At 43.0% G+C, this 12,748-nt stretch overlaps 1 protein-coding gene across 8 annotated transcripts in view; it reads right to left on the reverse strand.

The window, feature by feature from the left end:
- HGD (homogentisate 1,2-dioxygenase) overlaps positions 1 to 12,748 on the reverse strand; it is a 59,144-nt gene that overhangs the window by 45,250 nt on the left and 1,146 nt on the right. Inside the window, exons 1-2 of one of the 8 annotated variants that reach the window (XM_039528785.1) lie at positions 6,467 to 6,564; positions 5,887 to 6,038 (exon numbers count right to left, since the gene is read on the reverse strand). The exons of 1 other annotated variant lie outside the window; for it this stretch is intronic. The gene's annotated coding sequence lies outside the window, so the exon portion shown is untranslated. Of the gene's footprint in view, positions 1 to 5,886; positions 6,039 to 6,453; positions 6,597 to 12,748 lie in introns of those variants that run through there. 6 more of the 8 variants (XM_039528806.1, XM_039528786.1, XM_039528797.1 and 3 more) reach the window with 6 other exon arrangements.

Below are 12,748 nucleotides of genomic sequence, written 5' to 3' on the forward strand. Positions count from 1 at the left end.
CTAGATGACCTCCTGAGGTCCCTTCCAACCCTGAGATTCTATGATTCTATTCTATGATTCTAGTGGTTAGGCCCTTGAGTGAAATCCTGGACACGTTGAAGTCAATGGGAGTTTTGCCACTGACTTAAACAGGGGTAAGATTTCACCCCTCAGCTTTAAATCTTATCTGAAAATCGGCACCTTCTCACACACCATGCTAGGCAGATAATCTAGAACCACCATCCTAGACTGTAAGCTCCTGAAAGCAGGGACTATCTATACTTTTGTGCACTGTACAGCACCAAGAATGTTGTCAGCACTAAAGAATAATAGTTCATTGTTTCCATACTGATTCAGAAAGAAGAACACAAGATGTAGATGATAGAATTATCAAGAACAATGCAGAAAAGGCAGAAGTGTTCAATAAATATTTCTGTTTTGTATTTGGGAAAAAACAGATGTAGTAGTCACGTAATAAAATAACACTTTCCATTCTATTAGCATCTTAGGAGGATGCTAAACAGTAGGTTCCAAAATTAGACATGTTTAAATCAGCAGGTCCAGATGCCTTGCATCCAAGAGTTTTAAAAGAACTGTCTGAGGAGTTCTCTGGACCATAAATGTTGATTTTTAAAAAAGTTTTGGAACACTCAGGAAGTTCCAGAAGACTGGAAGAAAGGTACTGTTGTGCCAATATTTAAAACAAGTAAATGGGATGATCTAGGCAATTAAAGGACTGACATCAGTCCCAGGCAAAACAATGGAGTGGCTGATACAGTTGATCTGATTAATAAAGAATTAAAGGAGGGTAATATAATTAATGTAAGTCAGCATGGGTTTATGGAAAACAGATCCTGTCAAACTAACTTGATATCTTTTTTTGATGAGACTACAAGTTTGGTTGATAAGGGTAATTATGTTGATGTAATTACTTCTGAAAGGCATTTGATTTGGGATTGCATGATATTTTGATTGAAAAACTAGAATGATATAAAATTAACATGATACACTTCAAATGGATTAAAAGTTTGCTAACTGATAGGTCTCAAAAAGTAATTATAAACAGGCACTCATCATCGAGCAGGTGAGTTTCTAGTGGGGTACCAGCCGGATTGGCTCTTGGCCCTATGCAGGGATGAAAGTGGGCCGGTACAGGCTGGTATGGCGTACTGGTAAAAGTGGCCACCGGTACCGGCCTGTACGCAGCCGACATTAAAGCACTTTAACGTTGCTGCCCCTTTTGCCCCCCTCTGTTGGTGGCCCTGCTGGTAGGGACCCTACCGACAGGACCGCCGATGTGGGGGTAAAAGAGAGAGCTGCCCTGGGGCCCAGTGATATAAAACGGCCCGGGACTCCCGGCCACCACCGCTACTGCAGCAGCAGCTGGAGTGCCAGGCCCTTTTAAATAGCCACCAGAGTCCTGGGCCGCGTGGGCCAGGCAGCATGGATGGGCTGGCTGGGGGAGGCTGATCCCCATCCCTGCCCCTTCTGCCCGGGGCCCGGCCCCCGTACCAGTAAGTCTTTTGTGTTACTTTCACCCCTGGACCTATGCCATTTAACATTTTGATCAATGACCTGGAAGAAAACATACAATCATCACTGATAAAGTTTGCAGATGACATCAGAGTTGAGGGAGTGGTAAATAATGAAGAGAACAGGTCACTGATACAGAGCAATCTGGATCGCTTGGTATATAGGGAGCAAACAAGCAATATGCATTTAAATTTGGGTAAATGTATCCATCTAGGAAAAAGAATGTAGGCCATGCTTACAGGATGGGAGACTCAATTCTGAGAAGCAGTGACTCTGAAAAAGATTGAAGGTTGTGGTCAATGTTCCCTCTAATTTTTTCTATCCATGTGCAGAATTAATTTTTTTATGTACACCAATATCAAGGTAATGTGCAGATGTGCATCACCACATTAGCCCAGTAGAAACAAAAAACCTGGATATAATATATATATTTTTAAAAGTTACCATAGGGATAATTACTCCAGCATCCATAGTTATCCATAGAGATAATTACTCCAGACGGGTTAGGCATTTTAGAACTCACTACTCGAAGAATTAAATTTAAGCATAAGAGAGAAATAAAATTATGAAATGCATTGGGAGGTGAGTGTGAAAGAGTGTGTGTGTGTGTGTGAGTGAGACTGTGCGTGTGTGCATGTCTGTGTGAGAAAGACTGTGTGTGTGTACGTGAGACACTGTATTTTTGTGTGAGACAGGGACAGTGTGTGTGTGTATAAGAGAGAGAGAGAGACTGTGTGTGTGTGTGACAAAGACAGAGTGAGTGTGTGCTGGCTGCTGGGGACGTGTATGAGAGACCATGCGCTGTCTCTTTAAGCAGAGAGGCATTCACCATTCTGAAGGCTCATTCAGACTGCAGCAGCCACAAGCAGTTCTGTCCCACTCCTGAGCCATCCCCCCTCTCCAGCTCTGTGGAGATGGGGTACGTTAGTGAGGGGGAAGGGGAACACCCTGACATCAGCACCCCTTCCCACCCTGCACAGCAAGCAGGAGGGTCCTGTCCTGGGAGCAGCTGGCCAGGGGCTCCAAGAAAGAAAGCACGAGCAGGGTGGGGAGGGGCACTGGAACACAAGTCGCCAGATGAGTGCGGCTCTACTAATCAAGTGGGCGGCATTTGATTGACTCTTGGGAGGCCAGCTTAGAGGGAACACTGGTTGTGGTGGGCAATTAGCTGAACATTAGCTCTATGTCTGATGCTACGGCTGAAAGGGCTAATGTGATCCTTTGAAGCATAAACAGAAAATCTTCTTGAGTAGGAGTAGGGAGGTTATTTTATCTCTGTATTTGGCACTGGTGTGATCACTGCTGGAATACTGTGTCCAGCTCTGATGTTCCAATTCAAGAATTATGCTGATAAACTAGAGAGGGTTCAGAGAAGAGCCATGAGAATGATTAAAGGATTAGAAAACCTGCCTTTATAGTGATAGACTCCAGGAGCTCAATCTATTTAGCTTAACAGAGAGAGGGCTAAAGGATGACTTGATTACAGTCTACAAGTACCTACATGGGGAACAACTATTTGATAATAGACTCATCAATCTAGCAGAGAAAGATATAACATGATCCAATAGCTAGAAACTGAAGCTAGACAAATTCAGACTGGAAATAGTATTTAACAGTGATGGTAATTAAGCATTGGAACAATTTACCAAGGTTCAGATGGATTCTCTATCACTGACAATTTTTAAACCAAGATTGGATGTTTTTCTAAAAGATCTGCTCTGGGAATTTTTTCAGGGATGTTCTATGGCCTGTTATACAGGTCAGACTAGATGACCACGATGGTTCTTTCTAGACTTGGGATCTATGAATCTGTAAGTGAAATCCTGGTGAAAAGGAGAAAAAAAAAACACAACAGGAAAAGGACAGAGACATGCAAAAGACAACGAAGATATCTATTGGCAGCTACCTAATAGTTTGGACAAGAGTTTAATACCTCACTGGGCCAGCAATGGTTAAGAGTTAGGGCTGAGAAAATAATGGATTTTTTTGGTTTAGGGGACAAACAGAAAAATCCAGAAAAAAAATCTGGTTAAACTGAAACTAAAACTCGTTTTTCCAATTTTTTTCCACCAATCGAAACTCAAAAAAAATTCAATTTCAAATCTAACAAAATGTTTTGGGTGACTTGAAACGATTTTTAAAAAATGCATTTTGATTCCGCCATTTCAAGGATTTTTTTTTAATTGGCCAAATTTGAAATCAAAATGCCATTTTGAATCAAAAATTCAAAATGAAACATTTAAACTCCAAATGAAATATTTAGTAACAAAATGTTTTGACTCTAGACTCCCCCGCCCCCTTTCAAATCTATTAATTGAATCTGACCCAAATTTGGCAAATAGGTTCAGGGCCTGAAAAATGCACCAATTAATCAAAAAAATTTCACCTACTTCTGCTGGAAGTGCCTCATTACACTCCAGAAATCTCATCTGGCTGACTGGGAATCAGCTTGACAAGCTGCATCCAACTATCATTGGCTCATTGTCTTGTGAAGCTTTTGAAATGGTTGGGGAAAAATAGAATCAATAGAAGTGTAGGACTGGAAGGGACCTTGAGAGGTCATGTCTAGTCCCCTGCACTCAAGGCAGGACTACATAATAACTAGACCATCACTGACAGGTGTGTGTCTAATCTGTCCTTAAGAACCTCCAATGATGGAGATTCCACAACCTCTCTAGGCAATTTGTTCCAATGCTTAACACTCCTGACAGGAAGTTTTTCCTAATGCTGCAACTTAAGCCCATTGTTTCCTGTCCTACCCTCAGAGGTTAACAAGAACAATTTTTCTCCCTCCTCCTGTAACAACCTTTTATGTATTTGAAAACTGTTATCGTGTCCCCCTCTCCTCAGTCTTCTCCAGACTAAACAAACCCATTTTTTTCAATCTTCCCTCATAGGTCATGTTTTCTAGACCTTTAAATCATTTTTGTTGCTCTTCTCGACTTTCTCCAATTTGTCCACATCTTTCCTGAAATGTGGCATCCAGAACTGGACACAATATTCCAGTTGAGTTATCAGCGCAGAGTGGGTGATTTTGAAATAGTTTGGAGGAAGGTGACACCTCCACCCCTTTCCCTGCATCTGTGCATATGCAATGGATGAATTCAGTCCCTCTGGTTGCATATTAGCCTAAGGAAAAAAAATCTAATTAACCAGGCACAGTGATTATATCATGCACAGTGATTTGTGCCCAATTGTGTTTTGCTTTACAAGCCAGACCAGAGTTTAGTAGCATTGAAATCTAGGCACTTGTTCTTCCATTGATGCCTGGCTGACTTCAGTTGATAACTTCCATAACTGCTATTATTATTTGTATTACTGTAGCACCTAGAAGCCTCTGTCATGGATCGGGACCCCATCATGCTAGGTGCTGTACAAAGAACAAAAGATGGTCCTTGGCCCAAAGAATAGACAATCCAACTGTAAGACAAGAGACAACAGCTGGATGCAGGCAGACGGGGGTACAAAGAAACAATGGGACAATATTGGTCAGCATGATAGGCCGTGGTCTCGGCACACCAGTGGCTGTACTTTTTGGAGGCATCCTGGCAAAGGAGAGTTTTGAGGAGGAATTTGAAGTTGGATAATGAGATAGCTTTGTGGATATTTGTGGGGAGCATCTCCCAACCGTGAGGGGCAGCCTGGGAGAAAGCACAAAGGGGCTTGTTTTAAAATTTAATAAGTGGCCGATGGAGGCTGGCAGCATAGGTTCATCAGAGGTGGGAGTCCACACATGGATAATGAATGAGAGATGATAGATAAGGTGAGGAAAAGACATGAAGATCCAAAAGAGTGCAGACAAGCAGTTTATGTAGTAAATCTGCTGCATGTTTATGGGAAACTAGGCTTCATAACATGTGCATTAAAAATCAGAGCTTGTCAGAACATGTTTGTCAAAACAGATTTCCACTGGAAAATGCCATTTTAACAAAACTAAATTTTTTCCTGAGATTTTAACAATTTCAATGAGATTTCCACAAAACATAAATTCTGAGTTTCAACCAGCTCTATTAAAAATCAATTGTTTTTTTTCCCCCTGCAACATCGTTTACAAGAAACAATCAGTTCAGGCTGCATGGGCTCCAGGGCAGATGGAGATAGGTGGCATTTACTTTATCTATAGTAATCAAATATATTTTAATTTATATATTGTATATAATTATTATGTTAGTTTGTATCTCTCTTCCCAGAGTTTTCATGTGTTACTTGTCTTCTTAGGTTGTAAGCTCTTCGGGGAAGGGATCATTATCTTTATACATGTTTGTACGGGGCTTAGCAAAACGGGATCCTCATCTTGATTGTGGTCTCTGGGCCTTATGGCAACATAATTATTTAATAATAATAAAGAGCGACAGCTACTTAATCACCACCCACCATCACTGCATGTACCACTTAGATGTTCCTTGAAGATCTCCAGTCTAAACGCTGATGCAGCCCTGTCCTGCCTGGTTTGTGAAGGCTAATGGGAATCGGAGCACAGGACCATACGGCTGCATGTTGTCATGAGCCAGACGGAATCACAAGGCCTGGGAAATAGACGAGCACGAACAAGACTATTTGGGAATATGTTAGCACTGCCAGGTGGAGTAACAGTGATGGATTTTGTCACTGGTAGGCAACAAGACCTGTTGGAAATCTGTTATGATACCTTTCACCATATATCACAGGCAAAGACGCCAGTAGGAGCCACAGGGAATTTCATCATGTAGCACAGGATTTGAAATGTATTTGGGAACTTTACTCAGATAATCTGCCAGATTCGCACATCCAAAACATGCGTGAGAAGCAATCTGGAGACTAGGGATCCTTTCTGATAGGATCATGTATATGATTATAATGTTTATGCTGACATATTTTATTTACAAAAGGAGAGATCCTCTCTCCTGACTCGTTGTCCAACTAAAATGTACTAACTACATTTGTTAATTTATGCAGTCACACCTGTTTCTGTTACCTCGTCCTCTCTTCCTCCACACCATTTGTCTGTATATTCATATATTGCCAAATCCTGGATTGTGAGTTCTCTGGCGGCGGGTACTGCCTGGTGTGATTTCTTTGTACAGTGCCTATGAAATGGGGCCCAGAGCCCTGTTTGGGGTCCCTACAATACAATAACAAAACAATATCAATGCAAATGTGTTGCTCATTCTTTTTTAATGTAGCCCCTTGTTTTGCAGATTTTTTAAAAAATCACATGTATTTAGATTATTGTGAAAAACTGTCTCAACATTGTTCTGGGGCCACCCCACAGCTGGTGCCGTGGAGGTTAATTATCATTTATTGTTTGTGAAAGGTCCCCAGAGGTCAGCAATGGAGACCAAAATGTCCTTTTAGCCAGAGAACAGACAGATAGGCAGAGGGCAAACTGCTCCCACACTGTAGCCTGCCAATGTGCTTCTGCTTTGGCCTGTCCCCACTTCTAGGAGAGAGAGGGGAAATCAGTCTCCATGGCCCACTCAGTCCTTAACCTCTCTAGTATGACTGCTAGTGAAGGAGCTAATTTATGATGTATACTATAGCAGAAGGAAAAAGAGAACACAGGTAAGGTCACCCTACCTTATCAGTATTTGAGGCTAATCTTGGCTATGCAGCTAGACCACAAAAGAAGTTTGTGGAGCTGAATATTTCTAAGTCAGAGCTTGGGATCAGGATGGGGAGATTTAGGTATGAGAGAGTACACTTGAAAAGTATTGTCATTGTGATAAGTGAGGCAGATGTCCATATCTTGGAAACAATCATTAAAAAACTGGCCCTCTCATTAAGAAATCTCAAACCAGTGACCAAGAACTGAATGGGCCATAAAGCTACAACTCCTCTCTCACCCTAGAGAGGATTTCTTTGGGCAGGGATGGCCTTAAGTGCATTGCTGAAAATGGGATTTGATGCCCATGCATCCATCACTGTCTGCTCTTGTACTGTCACTGACATAGCCAGTCCCTTATATAATTTCCTCCTCCCAAAGCATATCCCTTTTATCGGTGTTTTTTGTGTGCAGCAGGCACTTTTAGTTCCCAATAATCCCCAGAATCCTTTGCACTAGCTAGAGTGGTGCTTAAAAATGGTGCCAAGCACATGAACTGACTTTTGTTTTTGCTAGTGGGTGCTCCATCCCCAACTCCACCCGGAGGCCCCACTCCTGCTCGGCCTCATCCCTCAAGGCCCCCCCGCCACTCCACGTCTTCCCACCCTTGCTCCGCCTCCTCCCCTAAGGCCCCTCCCATGCCTACTTGTTCCTCTCTGCCCCCTCCGCTGAGCGCCTCCTGCTCGCTTCTTTCTGCCCTCTCCTGCTTTAAGGGTGAGCGATGGGAGGAGGGGGTGGAGAGGAGCGAATGGCTGGGGGCCTGAAAGGAAGAGGCATAGCAGAGGTGGAAGAGTGCACCATGCGTAGGCCACAGGGCAAGAGGCCGAGCAGGGCTGGGACCTTGGGGTGGAACAATGGGCAGGGCAATGTCTGTGGGTGCTGATCACCCCCTATTTTTTTTCCGGGGATGCTCGAGCCCCAGAGCACCCATGGAGTCAGCACACTGCCAAGGTAGCTGATGCAAAGAATTCTAGGGTGCGTTTTGACTAATAGACACTGCTTCTCAGAGGTCAAACTGGGCCAGCTTGCGGCAGTTGGGTGTGCTGACACATTTTTGTGGCTTTTTTGTTAACACCTATTCACTTAAATGACGGACAAGCACTTGGTTATAAGGATGCCTAAGATTTAACACCCCTGCCTCTTCAGCTAAGCTCTGAGAAAGCTCACAACCCACATTTCAGAGAGTACCCACAAGTCTTTCAGCAAAAGAAGGGAAGACAGGACTGGATATGCTGATTTTTCTAAGGCAAAAACTGAGCACAAAACCCTCTCTCCTACCTTTCACAACACAAACACAACACCCTCCACCACAAAAATCTTCCAGGCCCTATTTATACATCACAAAGAAACAAAAAAGGGCACCCATTCAGTCTCCCCGCACCCTCGTTTTCAAGTCAGCTTTACATTATAAAACTTTTGGCACAACTCCCCATTGGTGATAATACCGACAATGTTTCATTTTGCATGGCTACATTTTGGCTATGTAGACAGACCTGAAATTAATAGATAAAAGGGCTGTAAGACTCACAGTGGGTTGGATTTTTGGTGCTACAGAAAGTTGAGGTATTTTATGGCCCCCTTACTTTTGGCCTTGTGTTTACCACATTCTTCAAAGAATGCAGTCTGTACCTGTGGGCGCAGAGCTGAACATGCTTAAGAAAGATTTTCCTGAGCTCCCTCAGGTAATACATCAGTGGGTGATGGGTTAATCAATAACTATAATGGATTAAGAGCCACAGAAACACTCTGTGCTGAAAGGGAATCAAAGTCACCAGAATCTTAACAAGGGAAGCCAGACAGGAGCATGACTTCTGCCAGGGAAAGCCAGATAATAGCGACTTAGGGAGGAGAGAAAATAGCAGAAGAGCAAAGCTTCCTTTTTGCTTCCTTTGTTTGCAGAACAACGAATCAGGGTGTTCTGCTGGTAAACTCTGACGCATTCCTATCAGTGGAGAAAGATGATCAGAAATGATGGGTTGAGCACTAATCAGACTGTACCTAACTGAGGAATGTTTTGGCAATTGGTTGACATCTAGAAGTCTACACCTAGAGCAGATTGCAGCTGCCCTCAATATTAATATTATTAATGGTCATTATATTATAGGAGCACACAGAGGCCATAGTCAAGATTAGAGTTCTAGTATTATTAATCATATGTGTTACAGAAGCATCTAGAGAGATCAAGACGCTAACGTGCTGTGTGCTGTACAACCACAAATAAAGAGACAATCCCTGACCAAGAGAGCTTAGGATCTAAGAGACCCAAACAGAAGAAGGGTTGGGAACAGAGATACAAGGCAAACGAATATGGGAAAAGATTGGCATGGCTTTGTTTGCTATCCGGGGTTCAAAAACATTTTTAAGGTAAAGGGAGAATGAAGAATGGCAGGGATGAAGATGTTAGTAAGAGTGAATGAATAAAGGAAAGAAGGGAAGAGGGACAGTCACAGCTTATCACCTGCCGAGCCATGATTAGCAGGCAGCTGTTTTCTATGCATCACCACAGAGGTAAGTCTTAGTCTACACAGAGAAGTTGCACCAGTTTAACTAATGGTATCATGCTAAGCCTGTGCAACTCAGAGTGTGGACACACTGATACTGGGATAGCCTGAATTTGTGATTAAAATAAATAAGTAAAGGTGTATTCCACCCCCATGCTGCACCTGCCAACTGGGTAATGCTGCCTGGAGGGGTTGGGGTTTCATTCCTGACCCACGTTGGTAATGTTCTGTTACTGGGTTGCCTTGTCCGACAGCAAAAGGGCCTGTCAATGAGATGAAGAAGCTAGACTCCTGTCATGCAGTGTGTTTTCAGTGAGGAGTGTGTGTGAGAATCCTATTTCAGCTCAGCCTGCAATTTGCTCATGTGGGATCCCTGACTAAAAACAGAGAAGTTAGAAGACCAGACTGAGTACAGTTCAGAAAGTGCAAAGAGAGCTCAGTGGAAAAGGGCCATCAACCACTGGAGGAGAGTTAGATTAGGAGTGAGACCTGGTGATGCCCAAAGCTTGTCTAATTTATCTTCTCTGTTCCCATGCAGCTCCTCTCTGCACTTTCTTCCAGAGAAACTATTATTAGATCCAAACAAAACCAATGTTAAACTGGTGTTAAAGTTCAGATACATAGCAGTAATTTAAGGTAAACTACCTAATAGGGATGCTGCAATTATCCCCAAACTAAACATTATAAACTCAGGAAATTTGCAGTTAAGCTTAAATTTAAAATAAATCCAACCAGACTAAGGTATGGAAATGCATCCAAACAACCTTAACGCTGCCCCATTTTGACATTATCAGAGGAAATAAAAATCCAATGGGTCTTTAAAAATCAATTTAATCTAACAAAACAAAAACTAACATGCTTTAATCATAACCGTATCCATTTCCATGGACTAAAGAGCAGAGTTAAGGTTTCTGCTAAAAGAGAAACTTCAGTGACTAAGAATAAGGAAAAATGACTGTTAATCCAAAATGTATATATTCTAATATAGCCTGTGCACACAATTTCAGTGCATTTTAACAATATGGAAGTTTGAAGAGTCTGTGACAGTGCAGATTTAAGGGTGTGTTGGTGCTTCACTGCCTACTTTAGACTAACTAAATATAATGGAAACATCATCCTCTTAGCAACCCCTCACTCCCCTTGTTTTTTATCAAGTTTAATAATAAAAAGTAAAATAATAAAAATAGCACCAATGTAATTCCCATGTACTCAAAGCAGTGTACAGGATAAAGTGGTTTATCCTACATCCCTCTGGGATATGTTTTATTCATTTTAAAGATGGGAAACCTGAGGCTGAGAAGTGAAGTGATTTGGTTTAAGTCACACAGGGAGTCAATGATAGAGCTGGAAGCAGCTTTATATTTCATCCAACTGCTTGAAATAAGCTAATGATCCAAGCATACAGCTAAATGCAGTATTCAATAGTAGACAGAAATAGTCTGGGTTCAGTTCTCATGGCTCGGGGTAGATGAGCCAGACCTGATGCAGAGAAGGGACCTGGAGGCAAGAGCTGGGGCACACTCTTACCCCAAATCACCAATACCCTCCCGCTCAGCCCTGCTCATGTAGCCACCTCTTTCCTTGCCTCTCCCCTCTTGCGTCCACATCTTCCCTATTCCCCACCACTTTTCCCCAGACACATCTCTTCCCCTCTAATTTCCCCTTCCTCTGTACCAGTTTCTCTCCACCTCCAACTCCTAGCCCCCTGTACCCATTCCTCTATTCCCACTCATCTTCCCCACCAGTCTCTTGCCTTCCCCCTCTTCCCTCCCCCTCCCATTTCCATCTTCTGTGCCCCTCTCCCCACTTACAATCCCTATGAACCTGCTTCTTCCCTATTTCCCCTCTCTTTCCCCATCTCCTCTCCACCTGCACCCATCTCCCCCATCCTGATTGGGTTAAACTCAGTATTGAGGATCTTGAATGAGGTAACACTCCTATGGGAGTGGGGGGTGCTCCAGACGGTGCAAGTGCCTGAGAGGGCCCATCACAGAGGTTCTTAGGAGCTCTGGGCAAGGAGGCCCCTGGCCCCTGCACCCTGACTAGAAAGTATCGTAACTGCTGATCCCGCTGATGCATTGAATCCACAGGGTTCTTTCCCATCTGCAGTGTGAATCCACTTTCATGAAGTGGCTTCTCAGGCTGAGGCTGCTCTTGTGTCAAGTACAAATATAGGCTCGTCTACATGGGCTTGTCCTAAATAGAACCAAGCCACCTCGCTTCATGCTTACGGTGGTTGAGTTGGAGTGAGCCTGCAGCAGCCGTGCCCAGCCTAGGGCTTGTTTTTGGGATAGTAACATCCATGTAACATACTTTACTCTAAACTGCTGTATGAACTCTCAACCTTAATTCCAGTTGAATAGTCCACAAATACTACAATGCCTAATCATGCTGGGGAAGTTTGAGGAGTCTTGTTATTCTGGAACAGATTAATAGGGGCAAATAACTCAAGTCCAACAGTAGGTGCTAGATTTCTTACAGGACCCATTTCCAATTAATTTTTAAACTAATTAACACATTAACTTGTAAGTGCTGTGATTCTGGGGAGGATACACTGTATTTTTTCAATTAACCATCCTCCTACAAGAAAGCCATCAGCTACCCAAAGACCCCTTTCTGACTAATAATTTTAACAATCTTCATTTTGCAGAGTAGCCCCTCTCACCGTGAACCTAGTTTAAATGAGAAATCCTGCCCTCAAATGCTCCATGTAAACAGAAAGTCAAGTTCTAACAGCCTCCATTCTGAACCATTACATCTCTTCCTAAGCAGTGGACAGTCTGAAAAGGTTTGAGACCTCGTTCAGACAAGGGAATCCCCAGTCCTGTTGTGGGTTGGCCCCTTTGTGATGTTGCTCTGGCCACTTGCCAATGAGGGTCCTGTGAGCTGTGCTACCTTTAAGCAGGCACCATACACAGATGGTGTAGGGAGTGGTCACACTGAGCTAGCTCACAGCTACTGAGGAATCCATCCCTTTAGCAGCTGCCATCTTTTACTCTAGAATCTAAGACTTAATTATAAAAAAACCCACCAACCAACCCAACTCTCTAGCTAGTAAGAAACCTTCCAAATGTGCAGCTTGTGTAAACCAACATAGTGATGGCTCCCTTAATCTGCAGATAGACCTGATGTTTCAGGCTGAGAGGTGTAAATC

This window comes from Mauremys reevesii, linkage group 1 (assembly GCF_016161935.1).
Source record: "Mauremys reevesii isolate NIE-2019 linkage group 1, ASM1616193v1, whole genome shotgun sequence".
NCBI classification, from domain to species: domain Eukaryota; kingdom Metazoa; phylum Chordata; order Testudines; family Geoemydidae; genus Mauremys; species Mauremys reevesii.